General features: G+C 44.2%; 1 protein-coding gene across 3 annotated transcripts in view; it reads left to right on the top strand.

Moving 5' to 3' along the window:
• Positions 1 to 285: 285 nt before the first annotated feature.
• Kiaa1217 (KIAA1217 ortholog) overlaps positions 286 to 13,748 on the top strand; it is a 744,735-nt gene continuing 731,272 nt past the window's right edge. For 2 of the 3 annotated variants that reach the window (XM_087207139.1, XM_087207140.1), the window contains exon 1: positions 287 to 397. The gene's annotated coding sequence lies outside the window, so the exon portion shown is untranslated. Of the gene's footprint in view, positions 398 to 13,748 lie in introns of all 3 variants that reach the window. The other variant, XM_087207135.1, reaches the window with a different exon arrangement.

Here is a 13,748-nt window from a genome sequence, read left to right on the forward strand (position 1 = left end):
CGCGTCCCCGCGCCGCGCCGCCTCCGACCCGCCTCCGCCTCGCCTGCGGGGAGCGCTGACGTCAGGACTGCAGTCCCGGGGAGAGCGGCTCCGCGCCCCGCGCCTCAGCGCCAGAGCTGCGCTGAGAGTCGTCCCGGAGGACGGGCGGGTCCGCGGGCCGGGCCGGGCCGCACGGAAGCCGAGAGTCGGACGGAGGCGGCCCAAGCGGGAGCGGCGCAGCCTCGGGGCCGCTGCGGGAGGCGGCTCGGCCCCGGCCAGGGCGGCCGCTCCCCCGGATCCGGGCCGGCGGCGGAGCCGCTTCCCCCGCGCCGCCCTCCGCGGCTGCGCTGCGCGGACGTGGGGCTCCGGGTGCCGCGGAGCAGCTGCCGGCGAGAGAGCAAGCGGAGCCCGGCCCGAAGTAAGTGCGGCCGAAGTTTGCGCCGGCGCCCGCCGCTCACGGCTCGAGTGGGAGACGCGGTCCCGCTGCTGCCCCAGGCCGGGCGCAGAGCGAGGCTCGCGGGGGCACGGACAGGGCGAGAGGCGGGGACCCCGGAGAGGGCAGCCCAGGTGCGCGCGAGCAGCCCGCCCGCGACCTCGGCGGGCCAGGCCGGGCCGGGGGGCGAGGCCGGGGGGCGAGGCCGGGGGGGTGGGGGGGTCCGGGCCCGGGGCTCCAGAGCTGCCAGGCCGTCCGGGCTGCGCGGAGGCGGGCGGGTGAGGACGCGGGCCGCTGCCGCCTTCGGAGCCCCAGTCAATGTCCCTGCCCTTGGGCGGCGTCTCTGGGGGCGACCTCGGTCCGGGAGCGGGGACCGAGGCGGCCGCTGGCCCGGCTGCCGCCCCCTGGCGCCCCTGCGTCCCGCGAAGCCCTGGGAGCTCCCTGGGCTGCGGGCCCGGAGGGACCCGGGCTCCCTCTCGCTTCCAGGGCGCGATCCGCTCTTCAGCTCCCTCTTGTCCCACTGATCCCCCCGGAGGTTTCATTCCGTAACGGACCAAACTTCTAAATGGTTAATAAAAGGAGAGAGGAAAGAGAGAAAGAAAGTTCCAGGGAGCCGCGCTCCGGCTCCTGTCGGCTCAGAGGCCTGCAGAGGGCGGGCGAGGACGGGGAGGAGAGGCGGCTGGGCCGCGCTGGGCTCCGCAGGGTTCCAGGGACTCTGTCTGAAGGTGAGGAAGAAAAGATTCCGGCAAGACAGCAAGGACACTAACACTGTCCGTGCCCGGAACCCAAAAGCCCATTTAGCTTTCGGTCCCGAGGCCTGCACTTTGGGGGGCGGGGGGTAGTGTATTTAGAATAATGATCCCAATGACTTTTTAAAAAGTCAATCAAAATGGATACAAGTCACCCGGTTCCAGCCAGCCAGCCAGCCAGCCAGAACATGCATGGGGCTCAACTGTTTGTGATGAGTTGTGTTAGGTGATGGGGCAAAACCTGATCCATGTGTGGTCTCAGAGCTCTGGGAGGTGACAGTGAGTGAGGGAAGTGTTCTGGAAAGAATCGAAAAAAAGACACGCTCCACAGAGGGTACAGGTGCTGCCTGGTTTTACCCAGAGTGAGTCACTCCCCACCCAACGCCTGCTAGACTCCATACTCCCTGGGGGCGGGCACCCGACATTCATCTTGGGTGCCCAAGGCCACACTGCCTGTGCCAGGCACATCATGGGTCCTCAACGAGTACCATCAAGTAGATAAATGCACGATGCACTGTTCATGGTCAGAAGCATGCAAGAGAGTGGTGACATGCTGGGAGGAGCATGAAAAGGAAGAAGAGAGTAAGCTGGAAAATAAACAGAACTGGAGAGGCCAGGAGGGAGAAGACAGAATTTCCAAGCATCTGGAATTATACATTCTTTAACAGATGAGCTGCGTTTTCCATTTCGTGCAGTGGGAATTATCAACACCCAACTGCGTTCTCTGTGTGTGGAATGCATGCATCTCTGGGGATATGTAAATTTTAACATCTACAGCAAGGTCTCTACTAACTTGCCATGTGGAAGTCACAGGGACAAGCTCATGTGAACATGTTGGTAGCATGATGACTTGGACATGTCTTGGGCGGTGGAACAGATTGGTGATAAAAATACTTTAGAATCACCAAAATAGTTCCTTCACATGTCTAATAATATTTGGCTATTTGGTGCACACATTTCTCCTCTTGTATTTTCAACAGATTTAATTTAGACTTGATTAAAGATTTAAGTATAGACTTCGCTCATGAAGATTAAACACATATATGCCAGACTCTTCTTCATTTAATTAATTGAGCCCATCATTACTGCCCTTAGGTAGAAGGTAGTAAATTCGAAAGTGAAAGATCCAGGGGCTTCCTCTTCTTAATTTTGTTTTACTTTTACCAAAAAACTCAAGTTTCATGTTTCTTTTAAGTAAATTTTTAATTGCACTGGTTTTTCAGTATTTATCAGTGGTAATAATAAAGAACTCAGTAATTTGAGCAAAGAGTTTATAGGCAGTAATATTGGCTTTAGTTGGAATCTTTTTAGTGCTATGTGGTTTGGGGCCTTTTGTAGTATTTTTGTAAGCCTTTTTTTTTGCTAGCAAGAAAATAAGATAATTTTATTTATATGACTTAATTAGGTATTGAAAATCAGAATAGATGGATATAAAATGCTACTTATTTTGGACTTTGTATTCTGTAGTTAATGTCATAATTAAGTAAATCAACATTGACAAAAACTTACGAGTAATAAATAGAAAAAACACCCTGTGCTTTCCATTATTAAGGTTGTATTGACATTTAAAGATATCAGAGTTTTCTGAGGAGTATTGTGATTGTGGACACTTAATGGTGGTTTAAAATTATATATATATTTTTAAAAATTAGAAGTACATGTAAAGAAATACATGTAAAGAAATACTAATAATGGTGTCTAGACTTCAGAATTCTTTAACCAAACTCTGAGCTGTTCTTTCCATTGTGTGTGTTTGATCTGGAATGTTTCGATGAAATGGCCTTTGGAATGGGTCTTGCATTTGAATGAGATTTGGCAAGGAACATGCTTTAGAAGAAAGAAGTGTATTTTGGGGTACTGATGTTTTAGGGGTGTGGGATCATAGATTACCAAGATTAGAATTTACCTAGTTTAACTTTTGTAGAAGAAGGAATTGGGGCCTGGATTGGCCAGGGGTCTCTGTTCCCCAGGATGACATTCAGGTGCCCTTGGGTTGCCTAAACCCTGGGTCAATTTAATGGACTTGCTATCTTTGGAATTCTCATCACTTTTTTGGGTGGTGGTTGGTATTGAACCCATGGTACACATCTTTTCTATGACTTCCCAGCTCACACCCACCTCCTGCCCCATGTGTCAGAGGGAGTCCTACCTGCTAGCCCCCACTCTTCAGGGCTCCGGATCCCTTCCTAAGCTCTCCAGAGAGCAGAGCAGCACAAGACTTACCTGGGGTGCTGTGGCTCCCAGCTTCAGTACAGGCCTGGTCTTGAAATGTGAAGTAAGTGAAGCTCCAGTCAGGAGTTCTTCAGATCTTCTTTCCTACCTTTGGATACCGATATGCACCCAAGAACCCCGGTTTCTGAAGCAGAAGGACCTTTCAAGACGATCTGCTCCAAACCCTTCATCTTACAAAGAAGGAAAGCTGGCTCTGTAATGGCCACATCACAGCCATGACACAGGGCTTCATGGGTCAGTCTTATGGCCATTGGTTGCTTTGTGTTTTCTGTCTCCACTGAATGGTGGACAGCACTGATGTTCGATGATGCCACAGTGCAGCCTGTGGGTTCAGAAGCAGGCAAACATGTTCATGTTCCAGTCCCGTCCATCCCCAGCTATGCAGTCACAGGCACGTTACGGAAGTTGTCCAACACTCATTTCTTTATTCCTTCATTTTTGCTCTGTTCTGTCTTTACTCCCTAGATGTTAACTATAAATATATTTGCATAAGTGTTTGCTTATTGCTTTCCCTCTGGATCATGTGTCTTGTAAGGGAAGCTACCAAGTACAGTGTATCATGTTCACTACATATCCAAGACCAAGCACACCGAGTAAAGAAATGAAGGAATTGGGCCTGGGATAGCTCAGTGGTTCTGGCACCTGCCTTGCAAGCGAAAGGTCCTGAGTTCGATCCCCAGTACCGAAAGAAAAGAAAAGAAAAGAAATGAAGGAACAAGGGCATGTATGAGTGAAGGAGACGTCACTCAGGCAGAGTTAGAATCTTACTCATGAAAGCTACGTCATTCTGCAGATTCTAAGTCACAAATACCATAGTTCCTGTGGCCACTATCTCTGGATACGTGAGCTGCTGCTCTACCTGCTACTCAAACACACATCTCTCTTAGTCTGTCTCAGTGATGCACCTTGTTTTTCTGATTGCTTGGACCAAAAACCTTCCTCTCCTCCTGGATTCCTCTTTCTCTCCCAGCCAGCATTCAGCCCATTAACAAATGCTGCAGCTGGGCCTTCCTGATACACTGCAGATCTGATCAATTCTCGCTGCTTCCTCTGCTAACCACGTTAGTCCATGCTTCCATCATTTCTCTTGATTATTGCAGCGGCTTCCTAACTTCTGTCTCTGCTTCCATACTTGTGCCATCCTACCATCTGGATTTCATGCGCAGCCAGAGCAGTACAAATCAGATCACGTGATGCCCCTGCTGACATTTTACAGCGTCTTTCTTCCCTTCTGTCTCGCAGTAAAAGGAAAAATCTGAACTCAGCACATGCGTGGAATCCAGATACACGGTGTGAGGATTGCAGGCTTGGGGATAGCCTGGGCAACTTGGCAAGACCTAGTCTCAAATTAAGAAATGAAAAAGGGGGGCCGGGGATTTGGCTCAGTGGTGCCGCTGCCTGCCTCAAAAGCGCAAGGTCCTGAGTTTGATCCCCGGTACCGAAAAAAAAAGAAAAAAGAAATGGAAAAGGGCTGGGGATGTAGCTTAGTAGTACAGTGTATGGTTAACGTATGCACAATCTCCAATCCCTCACAAGAAAAGAAAGGAAAGAGCCCTTAGAATTAACAATAAAGCCCTATACTATCTAGCCCCCTTTACCCTCTGATTTTATCTCCTGCTTTCTCCTCCTAATCATTTCTTCCAACCTTTTCTCAAATTTCATCTCAATGAGGTCTTCCTTAGCTTCCCTATTGAAAACTACACCCTTTAACTTTGTACCCCTTTTCCTGCATGAATGTTCCTTTCAGATAGTGATTATAAACATCCTACATTTTACTTATATTTTTTGTTTCTCTCCACCATCCAAAGATAAGTATGAAAGTGGAGATTTCATCTATTTGTTCATTTCTGTACCCCTGGAACATGTGGCACATAGTAGGTGCTCGGTAAAAATTTATTAAATGAGAATGCAGTAGTGCTTGTATCATGTAGTGTCTTGCTAGGATTAAACAAAATAATGTGTGCTGCTGAGTGCCTAGCGCAGTACCCCACACAGTGTTAGTTGGTATAGGGCATCATTATTACAGTGTCATCTCTTGTCTCCTGGCCAGTCGGTCCCTCCTTTGACCAGAATTGAGTTCAGGGACAGAACTCTTCCAGGATGATTAGATACTATTTTTGGAAATGACATTGAAGGAGTCCCATCTGCTGCTGGAAATAATTAGGAAAGAGCTGCAGTTCTCTCTCCAAGCTGTGGGCTAATCCTTCTGTCTGGGGCTCCTGGAAGGCTGCAGTTGTCCGCTTTGTCCTCAAGGTGAAAGTGCCACATTCTCTCATGGCAGCCATGCAAGGTCTCGTGAAAGGAGGCAGGAGAACGTATCTCACTTCTCACATGGCGGTGGAAATGGGGGTGAGGCTGCAGATCCTAGCAGAACTAGCATCACAGAAGTGTTTCTGGAACAGCAGGTCTCATTGGAGTTGCCCTGCTAAGTCAGGATTATGAACAACAGGGACAGAGGGACAGGAGAGGGGAGGGGAGGGGAGGAAGGAGAGGAAGGGGAAGGAGAAAGGGGCGAAGAAAAGAAGAGAAGAAGAGGGAAGAAAAAGAAGGCGAAGAGGGAGAAGAGAAGAGAAAGGCTTGGATCAGCTAGTCGGCCACTCAAGTTGTTTTTCACAATTTTCATTTTTTTAAGTTGTAACAAGGTATCATAAGCGTCTATTCCACTTACGTGTTACAGTTTGTACCCCACTGCATTTCTAAATCAATGATAAAGTATATAGCTTGTAATTCTCACTGGTTCAAAGCAGTCACATTTTAGAAGTGGGCTTGACAGAGACTGCTTTCAACTCTGGATTTGAAATGGTTTTGCCTGGTCAGGAAAAAGAAGTGTGCTCTCTGCCCATTCTTCGCTCTGGAAATAGAAAGAAAGCCTTGGGTTCAGTGCTTGTAGGGTACCGTTCTGTTCTTAGCGTGCTCTGTGACCTTGTCCAAGGTACACTAGTTTAGAGTCACTTTTGGAGCCAGAAAATCTACCACAGCAGCAAAAATGGGGCCAAAACACTGAACTGTATCCACGAAAATCCATTTCCTTGTAACTGTGAAATAGATGCAGCCAGGGCAACACTTCAGGGGAGAGAAAGTTGGGAGTGGGAGGAATATGTACCCTGGAATAGAAACACAAACTATCCTAACAGTGAAATGAAAGAGGGGTGACTTTCGTCTCTACAAACAACGGGTGCACGCAGTTTTTTCTGCCTAGTTCACAAACACATTTTGTTCCAAACTTTCTTCATAAGTAGGTTGTTGGGAAATTTTCTTTCTCGTAGAAACAATATTGTATGTGGAATTTAGGTTCCCGGCTGCCTTGGGAAAACCCTATTTAATTCATTGCTGAGCCTTAAGAAACGATGCTATCGTTCTCTATCTCATACAGAAAAGTGAGCCTTAATGTCTAATAGAATCCCAGTTTCCCTCATGGTATCGCATGAAGATTTAGGCTGTCATGTTTGTAAGCCATCTGTCCCCTGACCCCTTGCTGATTTATTCAGTAGAGTAGGGATATACATTGTCATATGTTGTATGTGTTGCGTATATCGTATATGGAATCTACCAAAGAGACAGTATTGGGTTCCTTTACTTGCCACCTTTAAAAAACAAGTTTATAAATAACATTAAACTAATAAAGTAAATAAAATATGTGATCAACATTAAGTGTAAGTCCCATTAAGAACTGAGATGCCTGCTTCCACCCGGCTGCTGCCCCTCAGCCTGAGTGGTGCTCCTGTCCCCCATCTTCTGGCAGTGTGACCAGCGCTCGCCTCGTGGAGGTCGGGAACGCTTCCCCCGGCTCTGGTCAGTGCCCGGCGTCTTTGCACCTGCTGCAGCCAGCCCTGGCCCACGAGCTGGGTGCTGCTCCTCATGGCAGTGGGGTCTGGAGATCGGGCTGCGGATGGAGACAGCCCTGGAGGCCCCTCCTGTTACCAGAATAGTGCACGCCCAGCAGGCCTGGGGCAGGGTGGGAAGGGGGAAGGAGCCGTCGAAGAAGCAGGATGAGGGTGGAAGACTCAGATGTCGCCCCGACTTTCCCGTGCACCCCAGCTTTGAACCGTGGTGTCCCAGCTGCAGATCCCCGCGGACCAGAAGTCTGGTTCAGAGCTGCTCCTCTGCCTTCTGATTTCTGAAAAGGCGAGAAGATTTTTATTTAGTGATGCGCTCGTTCACTGCAGGAGGGAAAAGCCCTGATTTGCAGTGGCTGCTGATTTCCGTGTTGTAAATATTTCCACTCTAGCCACTTCCAACACGATGTCAGCTGGCTCACAAAACTCTTCAGAATTTAACAGTTGCCTCCCACGAATCTGTGCAAGGGGGCTCTCGCCCTGCGCTATTTATTGTTAACAATGCTGCTGAGAAAAAGGATAAGGTTTCCTCGCGTCCTCTCTCTTCTACTTGCCCTTTTCCGCTTGGTAAGTGTAGAGGGAAAAAAAGGTATGGATCAGGAGTCCACACACTTGTGCTGAAAAGTGCCAGATAGTAAGTAAATATTTTAGACTTTGCAGTCTACGTTTGGTTTTTGTCATGTGTTCTTTAAAGAAAAACTCTTTGAAAATGTAAAAACTGTCCTTAGCTAAAGGCAGTACAAAAACCAAAACCAAAAAATTGAGTGTTAAATGAAGTCTGTGTGTCTTAATGTACTGTCCTTGAGATATGTTTCTAGACCAGAAGACACTGTCCTGAGGATCTCATTGTAGGACCCACCCAAGCTGGGGTCTCTGGGACTGGGGTGGAGAGATGTGGGGGTCCTGAGGGTGGAGCTCGGTTGTGAATAAGAGCATGACTGCAAGGCATCCTTTTCTTCCCATCTTTGTTAAGAAACAGCTTTGTTGAAATGTAGCTCACCCGGTATAAAATACATCTATGTAAAAGACAAAGTTCAGTCATCAAGAAATCAAATAATAACATGCTGGCGAGGCTGCAGGGAAAAGGGAACTCTTCTACAGTGGTGGTGGGCATGTGAACTAGCATAGCTATTATGGAAATCAGTATGGAGATTCCTCAAAGAACTAAAATTAGAAATTCCACTTGACCCAGCTATTCCTCTTCCAGGTATCTTCCAGAAAGAGTTAAAGACATCATATTATAGTGACCCATGCATACCCATGTTTATGGCAGCACAACTCATAATAGCTAAATCTTGGAAGTGGTCTTTATGTCCAACAAAGGAATGGTTTTTAAAAATGTGGTATTTACACGCAGTGGAGTACTACTTTGCCATAAAGGAAGATACATGAGTCATTTGTAAGAAAATTGTCCCACCTGGAGACCATATTGTTAAATTGCCATGCAACTGTAAATATTGCATGATTTTTCTTTTATGAAAAACCTAAAGAGCAAAATGAAAGATAAGCAGTAGTAAATAAAGATATCGATCGCTCTCAAACGGGAGGGAGTTCAGGAGATGGAGGGAGGGAAGGGCTGGAGGGAAATGGGATGAAAAAGGAATTAAGTTGTATTATGTACCTATACCACCTCCTCACAAAGAATGTAAACATTGTGCATTATAACCACATATTGATGAGTTTTAAAAATAAATATATTCTTAAGGTTATGTAACTGTCACATTTCAACCTACCTAGAAGATACTCCCACACCTATAGCAGTCACTTGGCATTCCCTCTGCATGGTCTTCCCCCCAGGTCTGGGCAACCATAATCTACTTTCCATTTAAATTTGCCTATTCTGGACAGTTCATTCAGCTGAAATTCATACAATACGTAGCCTTTTTACTTAGTACTTTTTAGTTAGTATGATGTCTTCAAGGTCCAACGCACATTGTAGCATGCATCAATACACTTATTTTTACTGCCAAATAATAGTTCAGCGTATGGATGTACCATATTTTATTTATCTGTTCATCAGTTGATTGACAACTGAATGTTTCCAATTTTGGCTATTATGAGTAATGCTGCTATGAAGATTCATGTACAAGTCTTTGTGTGGATATATGTTTTAATTTTTTCTTGGTAGCTATTGAGAAATGAGGTTGTTGGGTAATATGGTAACTATGGTTAGTGTTTTGAAAAATTACCAAACTGTTTTCTAGAGCAGCTGCATCATTTTATATTCCCATCAGCAATGTACAAGGGTTCCGTTTTCTGCACATCTGTACCAATGTCTGTCTCTGTTTTTTGTAATAACAGTCCTAATGGATGAGAAGTGGTGTCTTGTGATTTTGATTAGCATTTTACTAATGAGTAATTATATTGAGTATCTTCTCATGAGTTTGTTGGATATTTGTGTATTTTGTTTGTAGAAATGTTTATTTGAATTCATTGTTGATTTTCAAATTGGGTTTTTTGTTATTGAGTTGTAAGTATTCTTTATGTATTGTAGAAACAAGTCCCTTGTCAGATATGTGATTCATAAATATTTTTTCCCTATGTCTTGTCTTTTCACTTTCCTGACAGTTTAGTTTACAACCATTGCAGAAATTTTGATATTTTGGTGAAGTTCAATTTATTTATTTTATTGCTTGTACAACAAATCCAACATTATTAAGATTTATTTCTGTTTTCTTCTAAGAGTTTTGCAACTTGAGATCTTGCTTAGTCTATAATCTATTTTAAATATTGATTTTTGTATATAATGTGGAGAATGTATCCAACTTCATTCTTTAGCATGTGGATATTCATTTGCCCTGGGATCACTTAAAAAGAATTGAAGTACCTTGGCATGTTTGTGGAAATCAGTTGAACATAAATATGAAGGCTTATTTCTAGATAATCAATATCATTCCTTTATTCTGTTTATTCTTATGCTAGTATTGCAATGTCTTGAATACTGAAGATTTGTAATACATTTTTAAATTTGAAAATGTGAGTCCTCTAGATTTTTTCTCATTTCTCAAGATTGCTTTGGTTATCCAGCTTCCTTCATTTTCCACATACATTTTAGAATCTGCTTGTCAGTTTCTGAAATAGAAAATCAACTGAGGGATTTTGATGTGTTGAATCTGTAGATAAATTTTATGAGTCATGTCATCTTAATTATATCGATTCTTTTGATGCATGAACATGAGATTGCTTTGTGTTTATTAAAATCTCTTAATAGTTTTTCAATATTGTTTTGTAGTATTATGAATACAAGCTCTGCATTTCTTTTGTTATTCTTAAATATTTTATTTTTTTTGATGCTATTGTAAATAGAATTGTTTTCTCAATTTTTTTTTTTTTTGGTACCTGAGATTGAACTCTGGACCTTGCGCTTGCGAAGCAGGCACGGTGCCACTGAGCTAAATCCTCTGCCCCCTCATTTTGATTTTTAAATTGTTCACTGCTAGTATATAGAACTATAATTATTTTATATTGGTTTTATATTCTGAAAACTGGCTGAACAATTTAGTTCTAATAGCTTTTTTGAGAGACTTTTAAAGGATTTTATCTATATGAGATCATTTCATCTGCAAATATAGTTTTATTTCTTTCTATTCTAGAATGGCCCTCCACGCATCTTTCTTCCTTTCCTCATTCTTTCTCTTTGTTCAGTCCAATTCTCCCAGATGAAACTGCAGTATAATGTGAAATAGGAGTAGCAAGAGGAGACTTCCTTGTCTTGCCCCTGATTCGAGGGGGAAAAGCCTAGGTTTTTGCCATTGAGCATATTAGTTGTGGTTCTTTTGAAGATGCCCTTTATCAGGTTGAGGATTTTTATTTTTCTCTTTTTTATTTTTCTCTTCTTAGGTTGTTGAGTTGTTTTTTTATCATGAAATGGTATTGGATTTTGTGAAGTGCTTTTTCTGTGACTGTTAAGATAATCATGTTTTTATTTTTATTCCATTAATATGGTATATTGCATTAATTGATTTTAATATGTTAAACCAACCTTGCATTCTTGGAATAAATTCCATTTGGATGTGCTATGTAATTATATATGTTGCTGGATTTAGTCTGCTGGTATTTGTTCAGGACTTTTGTGTTTATATTCAGAAGGAATTTTGGTCTACAATTTTTATTTTATTGTGCTGTCTGATTTGGATATTTATTCTTCATTCATAATACTGATGTTTTACCCACTTTAGGGACTAGCAGAATTAGGAAAGTGTCCAGGACTGATAGCAAGTGTAGCACTATGGAAAAGAATTTAACTCCAAATAGTTTCTATAGAAGACACAGGATTCTTCGTTGCCATATGAGCATGGGAGAGAGAGGGGCTGCTATTGAACATGTCTTATGTAGAAGATGTATTCTATTTGGTTCTTTTTCCTGTACTTATTCAGAATGTTTTATTGCTTACCTACCATGTAGTATGAAGTAAATTTATTAATGTCAAGTTTGAATGGACATGATTCCTCTCCTACTTGAATATACAGTTTAAAGAGTAGACAGATGTAATAGCTTACACATTACTTTTGAAATTACAACTGTAATCTGGATGGTGTAGGGGAGCCTCCTGGTGCTGTGAGAGCATGTATTCGGGGTTTGGTCTGTTGTGGTGGAGAGAACAACATACCCAAAGCTTACCCCATGGAAAGAAGTGATAGAAGGCTGGGTGGAAGGAGCACATAGAGTAAGAGGAAGGGAACAACTGTGGGGAAGGGACAGGAAGGAAAAGCCAGACCACTTGGCACCTGGGTATTTGGTGAATGGCCTCCATCATCATCTGCAAGAGCCAAGTGGAAGTGGGCTAGAATATGGGATTAAGAAAGGGGTTTTATGCTGGTCTTAGAGAGAAGCTAGTTAGAAAAGCAAGGAAGAAGATACCTAGTAGGAGAATAGCTAGGTCAAGTGGAATTTCTAATTTTAGTATTTTGGGGGAATCTCCATACTGATTTCTATAGTGATTGTACATGTTTACATCCACACAATTCAGAATAGCTGACTCTTGGAAGCAGCCTATATGCTCAAGAGTAGACAAATGGATAAAGAAAATGTGTTATTTATACACAATTGGATACTACTGTGGTATTAAGAAGGATATATTTCAGTCATTTGTAGGAAAATGGGTGCACTTTGAAGCCATAATGTTACGTGATATAAATTAGATACACAAGCTTAAATACTATCTGATTTCTCTTATAAGAGAAACTCAAAGTATAAATAAATTAAAGAGCAAAATAAAAGATAGTTAAAAGGAAACGGGAAGATAGATCTTCTGCAGATGTGAAAGAGACCAAGAAATGGAGAGATGAGATCAGGGGAGGAGAATCAAGATGTGCCATGTACCAAATACCCACAATGAAAGCACTCATTATGGGTCACACTCATGTATTAATACATTTAAAAAAGAAGAAAAAAGCACAAGAAAGCAGCGTTAAAAGCAATAGAAAAGGAAGAACAGGGATAGAAAGAAGCAGCGCTCACATCTGGTCCAATCCCCTAATCTTACAGGTGTTACCAAGGCTCAGAAATGAGGGCTGACTTCCGGTCACATAGCCTGCGGGGGCAGAGCCAGAACAGGAGCCAGACTTGCCCGCCTGCGTCCTGGGCGCTCTTAGCACCGGCTTCTCTTTTCCTCAGCTGATCTGTGCGGGTTAAGAAGAGCGTCGGGAAGCCTTAGGCTAGAGGACAGTGCTGCTGGCAGCTGTGGCTGAGGGCTGTTCTAGCCGCAGCACAGCGAGTGCCGTGGGGACGGTGGGAGAGGGGGTGGAAGAGTTGGGTAGGGAGTCTTGTTGGTTGGCGAGGACTACAGATTGATTCTAAGTAGAGTGTGAAGAGCTCAAGGGAAGATTCATGAGAAAGACTGATGTTTCAGGAAGATGACTCTTGGTACTTTGCGGAAAGCAGATTAAATAGGACCAGGGCAGAAGTGGAGGTGGAGAAGCCAGGTCTGGGTCAGTGGAGGCTGAGATGGGTGAAGAGAAGGGAGCAGACTAGAGATCCGCTCTGGATGTTATTGGCAGGCATCCTGGGCGGAAGTGGGTTATGACTAAATTTGGGGGAAAGGGCAGTGTGGCTCCTTCTCGGAGCAGTCAGGCTGGTCTGGAGGCAGATGCGTTACGTGTTAGCTCTTTCCTAAGCTCCTGGGATGTGCCCAGTTTTTACCCAAGGTATCCCTGGCTTACCTTGCAAATGTTCTGACCAGATGTTGCCCTACCAGTCTGTGGCCAAGTGATATTTGGATGCCTCCTTTCAGGTATCTGGCTGCAGTAGTCATGGGGGGAAACAAACCTTCCTGCTGGGGGTGGAGCTCAGCGGTAAGCACATGCTTAGCACGTGTCAGGCGCCGAGTTCTACCCCAGCACCTCTCCCCGCTCCAAAGAATAAAAAAAAGAAACTACTTTTTACCTGGAATGGCTTTCCTCCTTCCTTCTTCACTAATGGATAAATAAACTATTTTTCAAAGCCTGGCTCAAATATTTTCTTTTCTATGCAACCATCAAGTTATACACATATATGACATTTATTATGCCATATAAGGCT

The sequence above is a fragment of the Heterocephalus glaber genome, unplaced genomic scaffold, assembly GCF_053883595.1.
Source record: "Heterocephalus glaber isolate CG9 unplaced genomic scaffold, H.glaber_assembly_v1.0 deba00000768, whole genome shotgun sequence".
Taxonomy (NCBI): Eukaryota; Metazoa; Chordata; class Mammalia; order Rodentia; family Bathyergidae; genus Heterocephalus; species Heterocephalus glaber.